The sequence below is a fragment of the Sus scrofa genome, chromosome 8 (genome assembly GCF_000003025.6).
Source record: "Sus scrofa isolate TJ Tabasco breed Duroc chromosome 8, Sscrofa11.1, whole genome shotgun sequence".
Lineage (NCBI taxonomy): Eukaryota > Metazoa > Chordata > Mammalia > Artiodactyla > Suidae > Sus > Sus scrofa.
Genome location: NC_010450.4, coordinates 103,855,989 through 103,872,384, shown reverse-complemented (window position 1 = coordinate 103,872,384; position 16,396 = coordinate 103,855,989).

Sequence of the window (16,396 nt, the reverse complement as noted above, 5' to 3'; positions counted from 1 at the left end):
AATGAAACAAAACAAAACACAAACCTCAATTGCTATGTACATTTCGATGAAATGGTTTATGTTTTGTAGGAAAAGGTCAGCCACCTCATTCTTATATATGTGGTTATCTGCTTTTCCAAACACACAGGATTACAAATAGCAAATTAGAAGAATGGAGTCAAAAGTCTTGCTGGAACCGAGTACACAGAGATGGTAATAAATAGGATCAAGTGATTGTGATGATGAGTGGGAAAGACAGATACTCTACCAACAAAACAAAAGAAAATGAAGTAGAAGTGGGAGCATGTCCAGCAGGGATCCTGTCTGTCCTATATATCACTGATAGCCCGTACCCAATGTAGTACCTGGTGTGTGGTAGGGGTCTGACACATATCGTGTCAACAAATTTGTTGAACGAATAAAGACATGTTTGTAAACACTCAGAGTGGAGAGGCCATTTGGTATGAGTAAAACTATTTCTCAAAGCATACCCCTTGAAACTATAGTTCCAAAGATACTTGGAGGAAAACAATAAAGATCATACAGTTTAATTTGTGAGGTAGACACCTTATCCGGTCTATTTTTGCCACACAAATAGCTAAGTTGAGAAATTTGTTTAAACAAATATAGGTCAGTGGAACAGAATAGAAAGCCCAGAAATAAACCCAAGCGCCTGTGGTTAACTAATCTATGACAAAGGAAGCAAGAATACAATGGAGAAAAGACAGTCTCTTCAATAAGTGGTACTGCCATTTATAAAAGAATGAAATTAGAACACTCTCCAACACCATACACTAAAGTGAACTCAAAGTGGATTAAAGACCTAAATGTAAGGTCAGATACTATAAAACTCTTAGAGAAAAACATAGGCTGAACACTGTCTGACGTAAACTGCAGCAATATCTTCTCAGATCTCCCTCCTAGAGTAATGAAAATTAAAACAAAAATTAACAAATGGGATCTAATTAAAATTAAAAGTTTTTGTACAGCAAAGGAAACCATAAACAAAATGAAAAGAACCCTCAGAATGGGGAGAAAATATTTGCAAGTGAAATGACTGACAAGGGATGAATCTCCAAAATATATAAACACCTCCTGCAGCTCAATATCAAACAAAAAAAAATCAAAAAAAGGGCAGAAGATTTCATTAGTCATTTCTTCAAAGAAGACATACAGATGGCCAAAACAAACACTAAAAGATGCTCAATGTCACTAATCATTGGAGAAGTGCTAATCAAAACTACTATAAGGTGACACCTCACACCAGTTAGAATGGCCACCATCAAAAAGTCTACAAACAATAAATGCCGGAGAGGATGTGGAGAAAAGGAACCTTCTTATATTGTTGGTGAGAATATAAATTGGTACAACTGCTGTGGAAAGCAGTGTGGAGGTTCCTCAAAAAACTGAAAATAGAACTAATGCATGATCCAGCAATCCCATTCTTGGGCATCTATCCTGAGAAAGCCATAATTCAAAAAAATACATGAACCTCAGTGTTCATTGCAGCACCATTTATAATAGCCAAGATCTAAATGTTCATCAACAGAGGAATGGATAAAGAAGATGTGGAATATATATACAATGAAATATTACTCAGCTGTAAAAAATAAATAATGGAATAATGCCATTTGCAGCAACATGGATGGACCTAGAGATTATCATACTAAGTGAAATAAGTCAGACAAACATCATATATCACTTATATGTGGAATCTAATAAAAAGATACAAATAAACATTTATAAAACAGAAACAGACTCACAAACTTTGAAAAAATTAGGGTTACCAAAGGGGACAGGTGTTGGGGGGGTGAGCAATGGACTGGGGGTTTGGGATCGGCATGTGTATACTGAGGTATATGGAATAATTGGCCACTGGGGACCGTTATATAGCACAGAGAACTCTACCCAATATTCTGTGATAATCTATGTGGGAAAAGAATCTGAAAGAGAATGGATGTGTGCACATATCTAACTGAATCACTGAATTGTTGCATAGCAGAAATGATCACAGCATTGTAAATCAACTATATTTCAATAAAGCTATAAAAAATGAAATAAAAAAAATGGATAAACAACAATTTCCTACTGTATAGCACATGGAACTATATCCAATCTCCTGGGATAAACTATGATCAGAAAATAATTTTTAAAAAGGTGCTTCTGCTGTGGTGCAGTGGGTTAAGGATCTGGCATTGCCACAACTGCGGTGTAGGTCACAGCTGCAGCTCAGGCTATATCCCTGGCCTAGGAATTTCCATATGCAGCCAAAAAAGAGAGAGAGAAAAAAAAAAGAAAATGTGTATGTGTGTATGTATGACTGAATCACTGCTCTGCAGCAGAAGTTGGCACAACGTTGTAAGTCAACTATAATAATAAAAATATTTTTAGCATTAAAAAATCTGTTTAATTTTGTTCAACCCCATGCTATCCTAAATTCTTTCAGAAGAACTTTTCTCATGTAACACCTGGAAACGTGCTTGTTGGTTGTGTTCTGAGGGACACAGGAGTGCACACTTTGTGGACACAAGTGTCGGGTTAGCAGTCATACTTCTCTGTTGTTCCTGAAGATGCTACTGTTTTAGAACTAGTACAAAATTTTTTTTATGGACTATATCTTTTATTTTAAAAGGTAGTAAAGTACAACAGAAATATTAAGAAGATATTTGATAGGATAATGAAGAATGTAAATTTTTGGTACCTAAAATGTTAGTATTTTAGAAATCTTGAAAAATACCTCAGCCAACCTTCTCCCCCTGCTCCCTGCCCCCAGGAGGCTGACCTGTATGGACTTCCTTAGCAGGCTTTCTGGACTTCTAGCTCCCAATGGGGGGCCTGGTGGGCGGTCCCCAAGCAGAAATGTGAGGCCAGGTGTCCACTCCCTTGCGTCTTTCCCTACCAGGTCACTTTGAGTTGGCTGCTCCTCTTAACCCAATAATTTTCTTAGTGGGGGCCTCCCTACATGACTTGTTTCTTCTGGGTTCCAGTAAAATTCCCTCCATTTGTACTTTCTGATTTACACAGTCCCACTGTGTAAATTCCTCTCTCTCTTGCAGTTGCCCTGTGGTCAGCTCACTCTTTTGTAAATGGCTCTTTCACTTAAACCCTCCTTGAATTATCCTATGTACCATTCATTTGCTATATATTGTTTATCTTCTTGAGCAATTGGATATTTGCAGTTTGTCTCTATACCTCTCTAGTGTAGTTTGTAGTCATCCTGAGATAATTTATTAATATTGGAATTACATATAAATTTTATATATATAAAAATTACACACACACACATATATGTATGTATGTATATATACACACACACATATATATAATATATGTATATATGTATGTATATATATATACTGGCCATGCTTGTGGCATTTGGAAGTTCCCAGGCCAGGAATCAAACCCACACCACAGCTGTAACCAGAGCCACGGCAGTGGCAACACCGGGTCCTTAACCCACTGAGCCACAAGGAAACTCCATAATAAATGTTTTTTAGCTACCCAAAGGGCATCTTTGAAAGAAAAGTTTTGCCAACTTTTCTTCAAATGTTGAAGAGTCAACTCTGACAGTAGAGCATAATGGTTAGGTGCGAACACTCTGGAATGAAATTCCTGGGTTTTAATTTTAATTCAGTCTCTATTAACTGTGTGACCTTGGACAAGTCATTTAACTTTTCAGGTTCTCAGTTTCTTTGTTAGTAAAGGAGGAATGATAATAATAGGTTGCCTAAGGATCATTATGAAGTAAAATTTAATACTTATAAAGCACTTATAGCAATGCAGGCCCATATTATGTGGTAAGTATTTGCGTGATAGGCATTATGGTTTTATTGAGTGCCTCTTATGTTCTATGCAGTATGGCAAATACTTTATCATACTTTATCCCATGTAATCCTCAGAACAATCTTGTGAAATAGATACTATAATTCATAAGTAGTTTGCCCCCATCCACTTGGTAAGCAGTGAAGTTGAGATTTGAAGGTGGATTGTAATATCTTTATTAAATTAATTTATACCTACACATAGTATATACACATGTACACACAGACATATCTACATGCTATAGATAGTACTAATTACACAGTATTCACATCTTCAGAATACTGGTGCTGGCACATCATGGATGCTCAGTATATGATTGTTGCTTCATCTCACTCCTCATTCCAAGTCTCTTTCCACTTGATGACACTGCCTTCCATCTTACATGTAAAGGAGTGAAATGAAATTTCTGGAAGTTTTGTGAGCATTAACTGGAGAGGAGAAGAGTGTGATTTATCTCTACTGCTGAATCTGACCTTCCCCATCCCACCTCTAAGACAATAAAACATTAAGTTAACAACATACTGGAAAAGATGCAAAATTAAAATTTTCCCAAGTGTACTGAGCTGTTAACTCGGACAAGTGTGGAAGGCTGTGATTGCTGCAGTGGATGCATCCCAGATAAGGAGATCAAAGATTATCAGGAGACTAGCCAGATGCTATAGTAAAGAGCTTTGCCTGTTTTCAAAGTAATTGATGAATGATGTGAGAGCTTTCATTGGTATGCTCTTGAATGTTCTACATGGATGTTCTAAACATTAGAAATTTTATCAGTAGGTCAGATGGCTTTTAGACAACAAAACTTTGTTAAAGCACCATTCACTTGAGAGATTATCTGATTTTATACAAACATAATTAGAAATTCAATCAGACATCATTATAATATTTATCCACACCATCATTATGCCAGTCATCCACACTGAATATAAAATTATCTTTTGGATTAAGGATTTTTTTAAATTCTAAAATTTTGCCTTCTTGTGTTATTTCCCAAAGGGTTTAACTGACTTGCAAATGTCATATAGTTAATAAGTAGCAGAGAATTGATTTAGACAAAGTTTCTTCTGTCTCCCAAACCTGTGTACTTTCTTCTATATACACATCTGAAGTTGGAGGCAGTATGTATGTGTGTGTGTGTATGTATATATATGTATGGAGAGAGAGAGATTTTTAATTCTGTTAGAATGACTAGCTCACGAATCTGTAAGTTTTGTGGTTGAACACCTGGAATTAGAGTTTTTTCACAAAAGTTATAAATTTCATCATTTATTAGCTACATCTACCTTTCCCCTTAGAATAGACTATCAGTCTGTATGTCTCTCTATAAAGATTTGTCTTTAGTTGGAGTTCCCGTCGTGGCTCAGTGGTTAACGAATATGACTAGGAACCATGAGGTTTGCAGGTTCGATCCCTGGCCTTGCTCAGTGGGTTAAGGATCCAGCGTTGCCGTGAGCTGTGGTGTAGGTTGCAGACGCGGCTCAGATCCTGCGTTGCTGCGGCTGTGGCCTAGGCTTGGCAGCTGCAGCTCCAATTAGACCCCTAGCCTGGAAACCTGCATGTGCCATGAGAGCGGCCCCAGGAAAGGCAAAAAGACAAAAAAAAAAAAAAAAAAAGATTTGCCTTTAGTCTAAAGACATATATGATTTGGCAAGGTAACTCATAGCTTTTTTTGTGATATTAGATATTTTTCTTAAAAAACAGGAAGAAAAAAGTAAGTTCTGTTTTCTAACTTTTAAGTTATCTCAGTGAAAAGTGTTGTTGGAACCTATACTTTATTTTCAGTTTCTTAATGTGTATATTCTAACTCCTGGAATTACTGTTATTATGGTAGTGAAACTCTCTTATTCTCTGACTTCTGACTTTAACTGGCTTTATTTTTAAGCCAAAATTAACATGTATACTTTTTGTTTTGTATGGTTGTTACTGACACTATTTTTTTTTTTTTTTTCTTTTTACAGCCTCACCCATGGCATATGGAAGTTCTCAGGCAAGGGGTCAAATATGGGAGCTGCAGCAGAGGCCTGTGCCACAGCCATGGTAACCCTGGATCCTAGTCACATCTGCAGCCTATACTGCAGCTTGCAACAACACCAGATGCATAACCCATGAGCGAGGCCAGGGATTGAGCCTACATCTTCGTGGGTACATTGTTGGGTCCTTAACCCACTGAGCCACACTGGGGAACTCCTATTAAAGTATTTTTGATCTTTAGTGGAATCATCATCTAAAGTGGCTCTCTTGGTGTTCCTGTTGTGGCTCAGCAGTAACAGACCCGACTAGCATCCAAGAGAATGCAGTTTCAATCCCTGGCCTTGCTCAGTGGGTTAAAGATCTGGCATTGCCATGAATTGTGGTGTAGGTCACAGATATGGCTTGGATGCTGCATTACTATGGCTGTGGTAGGATTTGACCCCTAGCCTGGGAACCCCAAAAAGAAAATAAATAAATAAATAAACTGGCTATCTTACTGCATTTTTTTTTTCTGGAAATGGGGCTGATTCAATCATATTTCCAAAAGTGACCAATGGTTAAGCTTCTGGCCTTGTAGGATACTTGAAGAATGGTTGAGAAAACTTCTCTTCTCTTGCAAATTCTACCCAGAAGCAGTACCTCTGACCCTGAGGTTAGAGCCTTTCTAGCCACCTTCAAGTCTAACCTCAAGTGCTGACAGAAGTAAGTAATAGTTGACAAAACTATGTGAATTTATGGACTAACTTTTTTTTGTCATAAATTGGAGATAAGTGAGAACCTCAGTAACAAGAGGAAGGGAAGGAGCCCTTTGTCCTCTGAACCATGCCACAGACACTGGTTGGATTACTTACAGTCATGAATACTGAAGAGTTTTTACAGTGGTCTAGGGCCCTCTGCTCAGTTCCAGTTAGGCAGCCTAATCCCCTTGAAGGGTAAAAGCATTTGATAATTTCGCAGTGATAACCTTAGCATTGTCTGGTGGGGAAAGTACAAAATTTTATTAGATTTATTATACACTATAGTTTTATTATCTGTTCTTTTTCTTTTAGGATAATTTCTCTCTTTTTCAGAGACCTTGTCTTCCTTTGAGATATTTAGTTCATTTTTGGAAGGTCAGAAAGTACATCTAAGGAATGATTTTATTAGAAAAGCAGACCATTTGATCATATTGCTAAAGATGTGGCAGAAAATGAATGTTTCTTCAGAGGAGAAGAACATTCTATAAATGAACCCATCCACATTAGACTGAACATTTCATATTATTACTTTCAAATATAAAACCACTAATTGTTGGAAAATCTCTATGTCAGTCTTTAAACAATTAGCCAAATAGTGGAGTCTCAGGAATTTCCCTGAGGCGTAGTGGGTTAAGGATCTGGCATTGTCACTATAGTGGCTTGGGTCACTGCTGTGGCATGAGTTTGATCCATGACCTGGGAACTTCCACATGCTGTAGACATGGCAAACAAAACAAAACAAAACAAAAAACAAAAACAGAAAAGTGGAAGTAGCGATATAAAATTTTAAACTTTGTTTTTACCAGAGAATTTTTTTTTTTTTGTCTTTTTCTCCTTTTTTAGGGCTGCACCTGTGGCATGTAGAGGTTCCCAGGCTAGGGGTCTAATCGGAGCTGTAGCTGCCAGCCTACACCAGAGCCACAGCAATGCCAGATCTGAACCACATCTGTGACCTACACCACAGCTCCTGGCAATACCGAATCCTTAACCCACTGAGTGAGGCCAGGGATTGAACTCACAACCTTGTGGTTCCTAGTCGGATTCATTTCCACTATGCCACAATAGGAACTCCTTACTAGAGAATTTTAAATGGTTATTTTTTGTTATAAACACTTTGAGGGCATAGATATAAGCAACTACATATGCACTTAATTAACAGCAGTAAAACCAACAAAAATATTATTAATTTTTTTGGATAGCTGTACCTGCAGTGTATGGAAATTCTCAGGCCAGGGACTGAATCCAAGCTATGCTGTACCTGTTGCAGTTCCAGTCCTTTAACCCATCCAACTGGGCTGGGGATCAAACCTGTGCCTCTGCAGTAACCTGAGGCACTAAAATAGGATTCGTAACCCACAGCACCACAACAGGAATTCCTCAAGATTATTTTAAAAGATAGACAACATAAATCTAAAATGGAAGCATTTTATTCTTGACTCAAATATTCTACATTTGTAAAATCTTACTTGAATTTTAATTCTATTAAGCTTCTATTTGACTAACGGTATAATAACCTAGCAATGAAGCTAAAAGATAGAAAAAGAAACTTTCTTTAGAAAAGAAGCAGAAGAAATTTTTGCTATGGTACAAGATTTTCAGAAGCTGACTCAATGGGAAGTTGAATTATTCTGCTTTCAGGATGTGGGGATGGGAAATATCCAGGGTTGGTGTAGACACTTCTCATTGCTAAGGAGGATGTGTTAAGTTAGGGGCATCTCTTCATGATGAGTCTTCTTTGGGACCTTGCACAAACTGTCCTCGGAACATTAACATCTGAGGGTAGGATGTGGTAGAGCAAGAAAGGCTGAACCCAAATCAGGTGTAACATTAATAGCCAAGATCATCTACTTTGAAATGGTCATTTCTACTGGATTGCATTTTTAAACATGTGTGATCCTATGGTGTTAACAAAAGAAGGTGTAGTAGAAATTTCAGTTCTGTTGGTCCAGAGTGACTCTGCCAAATTAGGCACATGAAGATAAATTGCATATGGCTTGTATTGAAAAGTACAACAAATTGATGCTGGGGAACCTTCTATGATTTTGATCTCATGGAGGTGACATTTGGTTCACAGAGGACACGTTTAGATACTCAATCCCTCAGCCACCACAGCTAAATGCTCCTACTTTCTTGGTGATCTGATAATCCAGTAGATGACTTGCTGGTCCTCTCAGACCTTTGACATATGCCCCAGTTTAAACATTGGAGTGTTAGAAGCCCCTTTTGTCTAACTGATTAAATTTAAACTCTGCCTCATTGAATTTTCCCCCTGTCATGTGAATTTTTTTTTCCTTAATTCTTGAATTTTCTCTTGGCCAGTAGAGTTTTTGACCAATTACTATGAGCCTTGCTCCTCATGGGAAATGATTTGGCTTTAAAAAGTACAAATGCTTCTTCCTGCTTTTTCTGTAAGAATTTTTGCTTGTTTTCATAGGCATACAGCTGTTCACAATTATGACTGATTGTTTCACCTGCTTTGGACAGTTTCTCCTCTGTTGTTAAAGACTACATTCTCTATTATATGAACATTGCAATATATTTTACTTCATTTTCCCAGTTAAAGTCAGAAATGACTAAGTTTTTGAAGATTTTGAATATCACTTTCAAACTATTTATTTTCTGTCTTAAATGAAATCGGTTCTCATTTTGGAGAATTTTATTTTCATCTGTTAATTCATTTATGTAGAAACCTGGTTGAGGAGGTGAAAACTCTAGAAGAAAATAGTTTCAGTAAATGCTGATGTTTCGAAGAGAAGCTTTGGAATTTACGGAGCCTTTCTAAATCAGCTTTATGTTTTTCACGATGATCTTTTATGTAAATATAGCTGAAGATATTTTCTCAAAGGTAAACAAGGATGGATAATTTTCCCAATGTCTGTTGTGTAATTTTTCCCCTCCTATTTTGCAAAGTAGTTGATTGTTAGGGAATCAGTCTAAAATGTCTTACATTTATATGCCTTTGTGAAATAGCTTTGTGTGTATGTATAGTTGGCAAAAGGCTTTAATATCTTTCTTACTGTCAGTTGATCTGCTCATTATCTATAGCTATTTATGTTGTGAGAAGCCAAGTAGTATTGCTTATCAGAGCCTGGCCTTGCCATACAATTAACTTCTTGTTTCTCTTCAAACATGATGAATGATGGCAACAATAAAACACTCCTGTAAAACGACCCTTTTTTCTATTGTATTTCATTATGGGAAAGAAAAATTTTTAAAGCGTTTTCAAAAGCCTATAATATATTTCACCTAAATAAATCCCTCTCTGCAAAGATATGTATATACAGCATATGTATTTATGTATAAGCAGAATTTTTGTTTATGTCTGTGTATACAATATCCTTACCTCTTTTCATTACAGGGTAGAATGCAAATCTAGGAAATCCTCTAAAGGGGATTATCTTTGAACATATTTGAATCAATTTTAGGAAAATAAACCACAAAACTTGATTAAATTACCAAATTTATTTGGTTTTGTTTATTTTTAATGAATTCTTTTGTGATTTTTGTCTGGATAAAATTTAGGCTATATACTCTACCTTTTGGAACACACCCATCAACAAATTGCAAACTTCTGCAACTTCCACCATTTTGGAATTACCTTCTTTTGTTAAACTTTTTACAAAAAAGTCAAGAAAATATCATCTAACATGGACCCCATATAACTTTTGTACTTATGTTTCTCAGTGCAAATAGATCTGGGAATAAATAGATTCCCAGTATAAACCAAAGTATTTTTTATTAAAAACTTGTGTTTCTGTTAGCTTGAGGTCTTGTCTGTTTACTCACCACTATTTTCCCAGAGTCTGGATAATGTATGTGAGTAGAATAAGAATAAATACTAGATCTTATAAACTCATAGTAATGGGTGGGCTTTTGAGTTCTTATTACTATTGTCAGCATCATCATAAGCATCTGTTGTTGAATAGAATTTTATGTTCACCATGTGCCTTTGTGTACAAGATGGTCCTTATAAAAAACAGGAGATAAGGAAAAAAATGACACCCAGAATGTATCTGATGATGATGCTTGTTAGATGGCATAACCAGGCCAGTACTTCTGAGCTACGATTCACTGCACTATTCATTATACTGACCCTCCAACAGTTATCTGCTCCAGCCAGTAATCATATGGAACATAAATAACATCATCCAGGGAGAGATGCTATTGACATTCTCTTTATTGTGTACTCCGATATAAAATCATCCTCAATGATGTAAATTAGATGATGTAAATGATTATTTACTTTATAATTAACCAATTTATCTGACCGAGATTTAAGTCCATTTCTCCATAAAAGGACTCATGCACTGACAGAAAATAAATAATATTTCCATATAATAATCTTTATTATATATAATAATCTTTTTAATATACTTAAAACATTTAAAAATAATTTCTTAGCTTTTTCCTTTTCTTTACAACTTCCTTAACATTTTTTTGTAGGATATCCATTATATTCTTGCAGTAATGTTTATTCCATTCAGTGAGCTACCTTTTGTTTCTCCGTTTTGTTCTACCTTCAGTATTTGTATCAAACTCCATTTAGCACTATTTTATATTCAAAATCTTTTTCTTTTCTTTTCTTTTTTTTTTTGCTTTTTGGGCCATACCTGCGGCATATGGAGGTTCCCAAGGTAGGGGTTGAATTGGAGCTGTAGCCACTGGCCTACGCCACAGCCACAGCAACGCCAGATCCAAGCTGTGTCTGTGACCTACACCACAGCTCACAGCAGTGCTGGATCCTTAGCCCACTGGGTGAGTCCAGGGATCGAACCCACAACCTCATGGTTCGTAGTTGGATTTGTTTCCTCTGAGTCATGACGGGAACTCCTGTATTCAAAATCTTAATTGACTTTGTGCAGCATACAGAACAATATCCTTACTCTTGGTGTTCAGCACCTTAAATGATGTAATTCAACCTAAGTGTTCCCAAGGTCCGTGGCACCTATTAGCTGGTGTGAATGTGAAGACAGCACCCACATGGTGCAGTTTTGTATCCACTATACCCATGTATACTGATGTGGAAGTTTTCAAACTCTTGGGTCTCAGTACTCTTTTATAGTTTTAAAAATTATTGAAGCCCTCAAAGAGCTTTTGTTTAAGTGGGTTGTACCTATAAATATTTATTGTGGTTGTAATTAAAAATGAGAAGTTTTAAACTATTAATTCATTTAAATTAACAACAGTAAACCCATTCTATGTTAATATGAAAACATTTTTGTGAAAAATAAGCATTTTCTAAAAAAAAAATTAGTGAGAAGGGTGGCACTATTACACATACTTGCAAATCTCTTTACTGTTTTGATTAATTGAAAATATAGCTGGATCCTCATTTCCATTTCTGTATTCAGTTTGTTGTATACCGTTCAACTGCAGCACTTGGGAAACTTTACTTCACACTTTTGAGAGAATGAGAATGAAAAAGCAAAGTATCTTCTGGATGCTATGATGACTGTTGTTTTGATTTCATAGACTGCCCCCTGCAAGAGTGCCACACCCCTGGGAGGTCTTGGGAACACAGTTCAGTTCATGCTCACACAATAAGAACTTAGGCTTTGAGGCCTCAGTGCTGTGTGTGTAGACAAGCTTCACTTCCTAGTTTTGTAATCCTAGATGAGTTATTAAACTTATGTCTCAGTGTGCTCTTCTCTAAAATAGAATTAATAATAATATCTCTATCCTAGAGATTCTTTGAGGATTAAATGAATTAATGGGCTGTTGCAATTACAACGGTGCCTAACACCGGGAATAGCCAATCTGTGATGAGGACAATGCACTTTTCTCTACTTGGAGCTCCTTCCTCTACCCCTGGTTTTCAATGTCTTTTCCTATCCAAATTAATAGTTCTTTGTTTTAAAGAGAGAAAAAAGCATGGAACACTTCTTAATCAGGTCTTTTTTTCAGTGTTATCCTTTGATATCCCTTTAAGTGTAGTGAAACTATCCATAGGGATTCCAAGGTGTATGTGAAAAAAAAAAATAAAAGCAAGCTCCAAACTTTTTATTACCCTATAAATGTTTATTCATTCCATTCATATGCATCAGTCTTCCTTTTCCTTTAGGTGCTTGTCAGCTTAACATAATACTTCCCTTCTTATTAGGTTAAGAGAACATAAGGCAATCTGAAATTCATTCATTCATTCATTCATTCATTCATTCATCACAAGCCTACTGTGCATATTCTAGGCATTCTACTAAACTCTGCTATGTAATCTTAAAATCTAGTATTAGGAGTTCCCGTTGTGGCGCAGTGGTTAACGAATCCGACTAGGAACCATGAGGTTGCGGGTTCGATCCCTGCCCTTGCTCAGTGGGTTAAGGATCCTGCGTTGCCGTGAGCTGTGGTGTAGGTTGCAGTTGCGGCTCAGATCCCGAGTTGCTGTGGCTCTGGCATAGGCTGGCAGCTACAGCTCCGATTAGACCCCTAGCCTGGGAAACTCCATATGCCGTGGGAGCGGCCCAAGAAATGGCAAAAAGACAAAAAAAAAAAAATCTAGTATTAAAGGACATACATTAAACCAGTAACAGCAAACATAAATGTATGAATAAAAATGTGAGATTTTGAAGTACTTTTTCTAAATCAGTTTTCACATGAATGATGGAATTATTGCAGCATTTTAATTTTAGTGCACTTATTTATTTCAGTCTACCAACCCATGAGAGTATATGTATCTTAGAAGCATGTCCCTGAGGCCTTTCTATCTTGTGTTCCCGGAATACTCAGTGCATGCTTTGTCGAATGTTGAGTGTACTTTAAAACTATATTTGTGATGACAAATATTCTAATATGACTTTTAATTGTATTTCCTAGCATGCCTAATTGAAACATAAGACTGAAAGTATTGTTTAGATGCTTTGATAAGAGTAATGTGTTTTTTACAAAGGTTAAGTTTTTACTTATTTATCTTTTTATTTTTAAGATTTTTATTTTTTCTGTTATAGTTGATTTACAGTGTTCTGTCAATTTCTACTGTACAGCAAAGTGACCTAGTTATGCAAAGTTTAAGTTTTAAGGAAAAAGGTGTACACTTAGGATTTTTCGCATATGGAGCAATTATCACAGCTGTAATTTTATTTGTTTCCAGCAGATGGCACCAATGCCTCAAGTAAAACTGTGGCTGAATTTAAGATAGTGCCCACATTTAATACTCAGCAGATGTCATAAAAATCCAAGTTATTCAGATCTATACAGTTAAATGCAAAATAAAATAGTTTAAGAAGTGTTCATCTTTCTAAAAATGTCTTCAAATTTTCAATTTATAATTCATTGCAGATTACTCTAGGTAAGTAAAGGCTACATAGAAAAAAAGAAATAAACATAAACTGGGAGATTATTTCAGCAGAAAAGCATCCTTCAAGGTCAGGATGTGTTCCAAAATGATTTTTCAATATCTTCCCTGAATAATTTATAGAAATAATCACAAAAAGAAATAAAGATCATTCTGTTTCTCCCTTTCCTAAGTTGTCCTTTGTCTTCATTATACTTTGGCAGCTCATTAATTGCTTAAACTATGAAAGATATATGCATTAAGTAGTGCTGAAAATTTGAAAAGGAAAACAAGGGACAACCAATACTTCCAAAATTTAACTTGAGAAAATTAATGTCGTTCAAAGTTTTTTTGGCTTTGAAAGCTTTGATTCATAATCATAACATCCTCCTTCCTGAATATTGTTATGTTCCTTTTCCCAATGGAGGGATCGACAGTTTTTCCTTTCTTTTAGAATCTAAAATGAACAAATGTTTGCTCTCAGTTTCTTGAAATGATGTGTTTAGCTTCGATTTTTTAATCCCCTTACTGACTCTCCTTTTTATTATGAAAAACTAGATTGTCTTAGATATTAATTATTTATAACTTTTAACTATTATAGAATCACAATTTCCTTTACTCAAAACTTTGTTTTAGTGGATTTTATTAGCTGATTAAAATTAACAACTCATATAAAAGAAAGTAGGATTTCTTAATACATTATGAGAGGTATGATAGTATACTATATTAATATATTTTAGTAACTCTTCTCACTTTATCTAATTTGATCAGCTTTAATGATATTGGGGAAGCACATAAACATTATTTTTTGCTCTTAAATAGATCTTTAATACAGCACTCTGTTGAAGAGATTTAATAAATTCTCTGAGAAGCTATTTGTATAAAAAGATTAAATGGCTCTATCATGCTTTTGATAATTAACAACTAAAAGACATGAGTGGAAATGACAGAATCTTGTTAATTTTGAAATTGTATAATTTAATAAAGGTGTTCAAACAAAGGAATTGAATGCTTCACTCTCGAAAGGGTAGCCTGATGTAACTTCACTAAATTTCCAAGAGCACACTTTTTCTCCTCACCAATATTTCTCAGTGACTATTCCATTTCCACCTCCACATCTGATGTCATCTTCTTGAGTAGATAAAGAACTGAGGGAAGGAAATCAAGAATGAGAGTCAGTGTAGCACTAGGAACCACACCATCTTATATTGAAAATTAAATCCAAATAGACTGCCAGTCTATGCAGTCATCAGTATGCAACATTCAGTGAAGTCTGTGTTTGTTTTCTCTCAGTCACCAAAGAAGGATTTACCAGCGATAGGTGCTTTAAAGCACTGTGGTCTCTAGTTTGATATGGTGTGCTTTATTGGATTCATCCATACAAGCATATAGGCTCTGTATTTTCCTTTGGAATCTTGGGTTTTTCTATTATTTTTTTCAGTTTTGGTTTGTCATGAATAGACGTGTAATCATGGGTCCAGTGTTTTAAAGACTCGGAATGGAGCTCATAGAAAAGAGAACTTTCCTGTGCTCTGCCTTCTACTGTCCAATTTGTATTCATTGGTAAAGTATAAAACGGGGAGAATTCAGTGTGTCCACTACATGTAAGCAGTGACCTAGAGTTGGAACAGTTATAGAAAGAGGGGTGGTTGGGAGGAGCTGGAAATAGCTTTGGGAAATGTGGGCAGAGCTCAAAAATTTTGTGGGCTAAATAGAATTCTAGTGGTTGGAATGTTTTTTCAAACTATTTTAAAAGTTGATTTACCCTGTTTCCTACAGTGAATTCTACCTCATTCCATCTCCTTCTCATATGTCTTAAAAATTATTTTTTCTTCCTTTCACTGTTTGATCTGTTAAGAAGCAATAGTAAGGCTTTTATGATTTTACTGTGTAGTCACATGAACTAAAACTGTTTTTACATTCCCTTTTTTTAAAAGCAAATAAATTATTCGAATACAGAGAACCACCTTCAAGTAATAATTTTAAAAACCTTATCAGGTGGGGTATGCTCTATTTGCATGAAAATCTTGGGCAGTAAGTAAAAATTGGATCCTTTAAAAAAGCGTCTTTGCTTTGAGGAGCATACCCTCAAATGGGGCCGTTTTATAGTCTACCTTGTATTTCACTGCTTGTGAGCTCTGTGAGCAAACAGAATTTGTTCACAGGGTGAAACACATATTTATGGTCCTGAATAAACTGCTCAGATTCAAAAACTATTTGTGTGACAGTGCTAGACACAGGAATGCTGGAGCCAAATGGGATGTTTGTAGCCTACATTTGCATATCAATGCCCAGACTCCCCTTTAGGAAGACTGCTGCTTCGTGACAATGCTGTTGTCTGAGGTCTGGGGCAAAGAAAACCCATAAAAGTTGGGACTCACTTTTCAATGCCCTTGATTCTTTTCTTGCGCTTTGGAAAACTGTGAAACAGGGTCACCAAGTTCCATTCTCCATCGTTTTATTATGTTTTCAATGAAGCGACTGAACCTGTACAGAACCTAGACAGACAGACATCACAAGGCCACTTTGTGGAAAGGCAGTTTCTTTAGAACATGGATGCTGAAGCTTGTCTTGTGAGTTTCATGGTTTGGGGGCTGGTACACTGTTTAAAGAACCAAAGGGA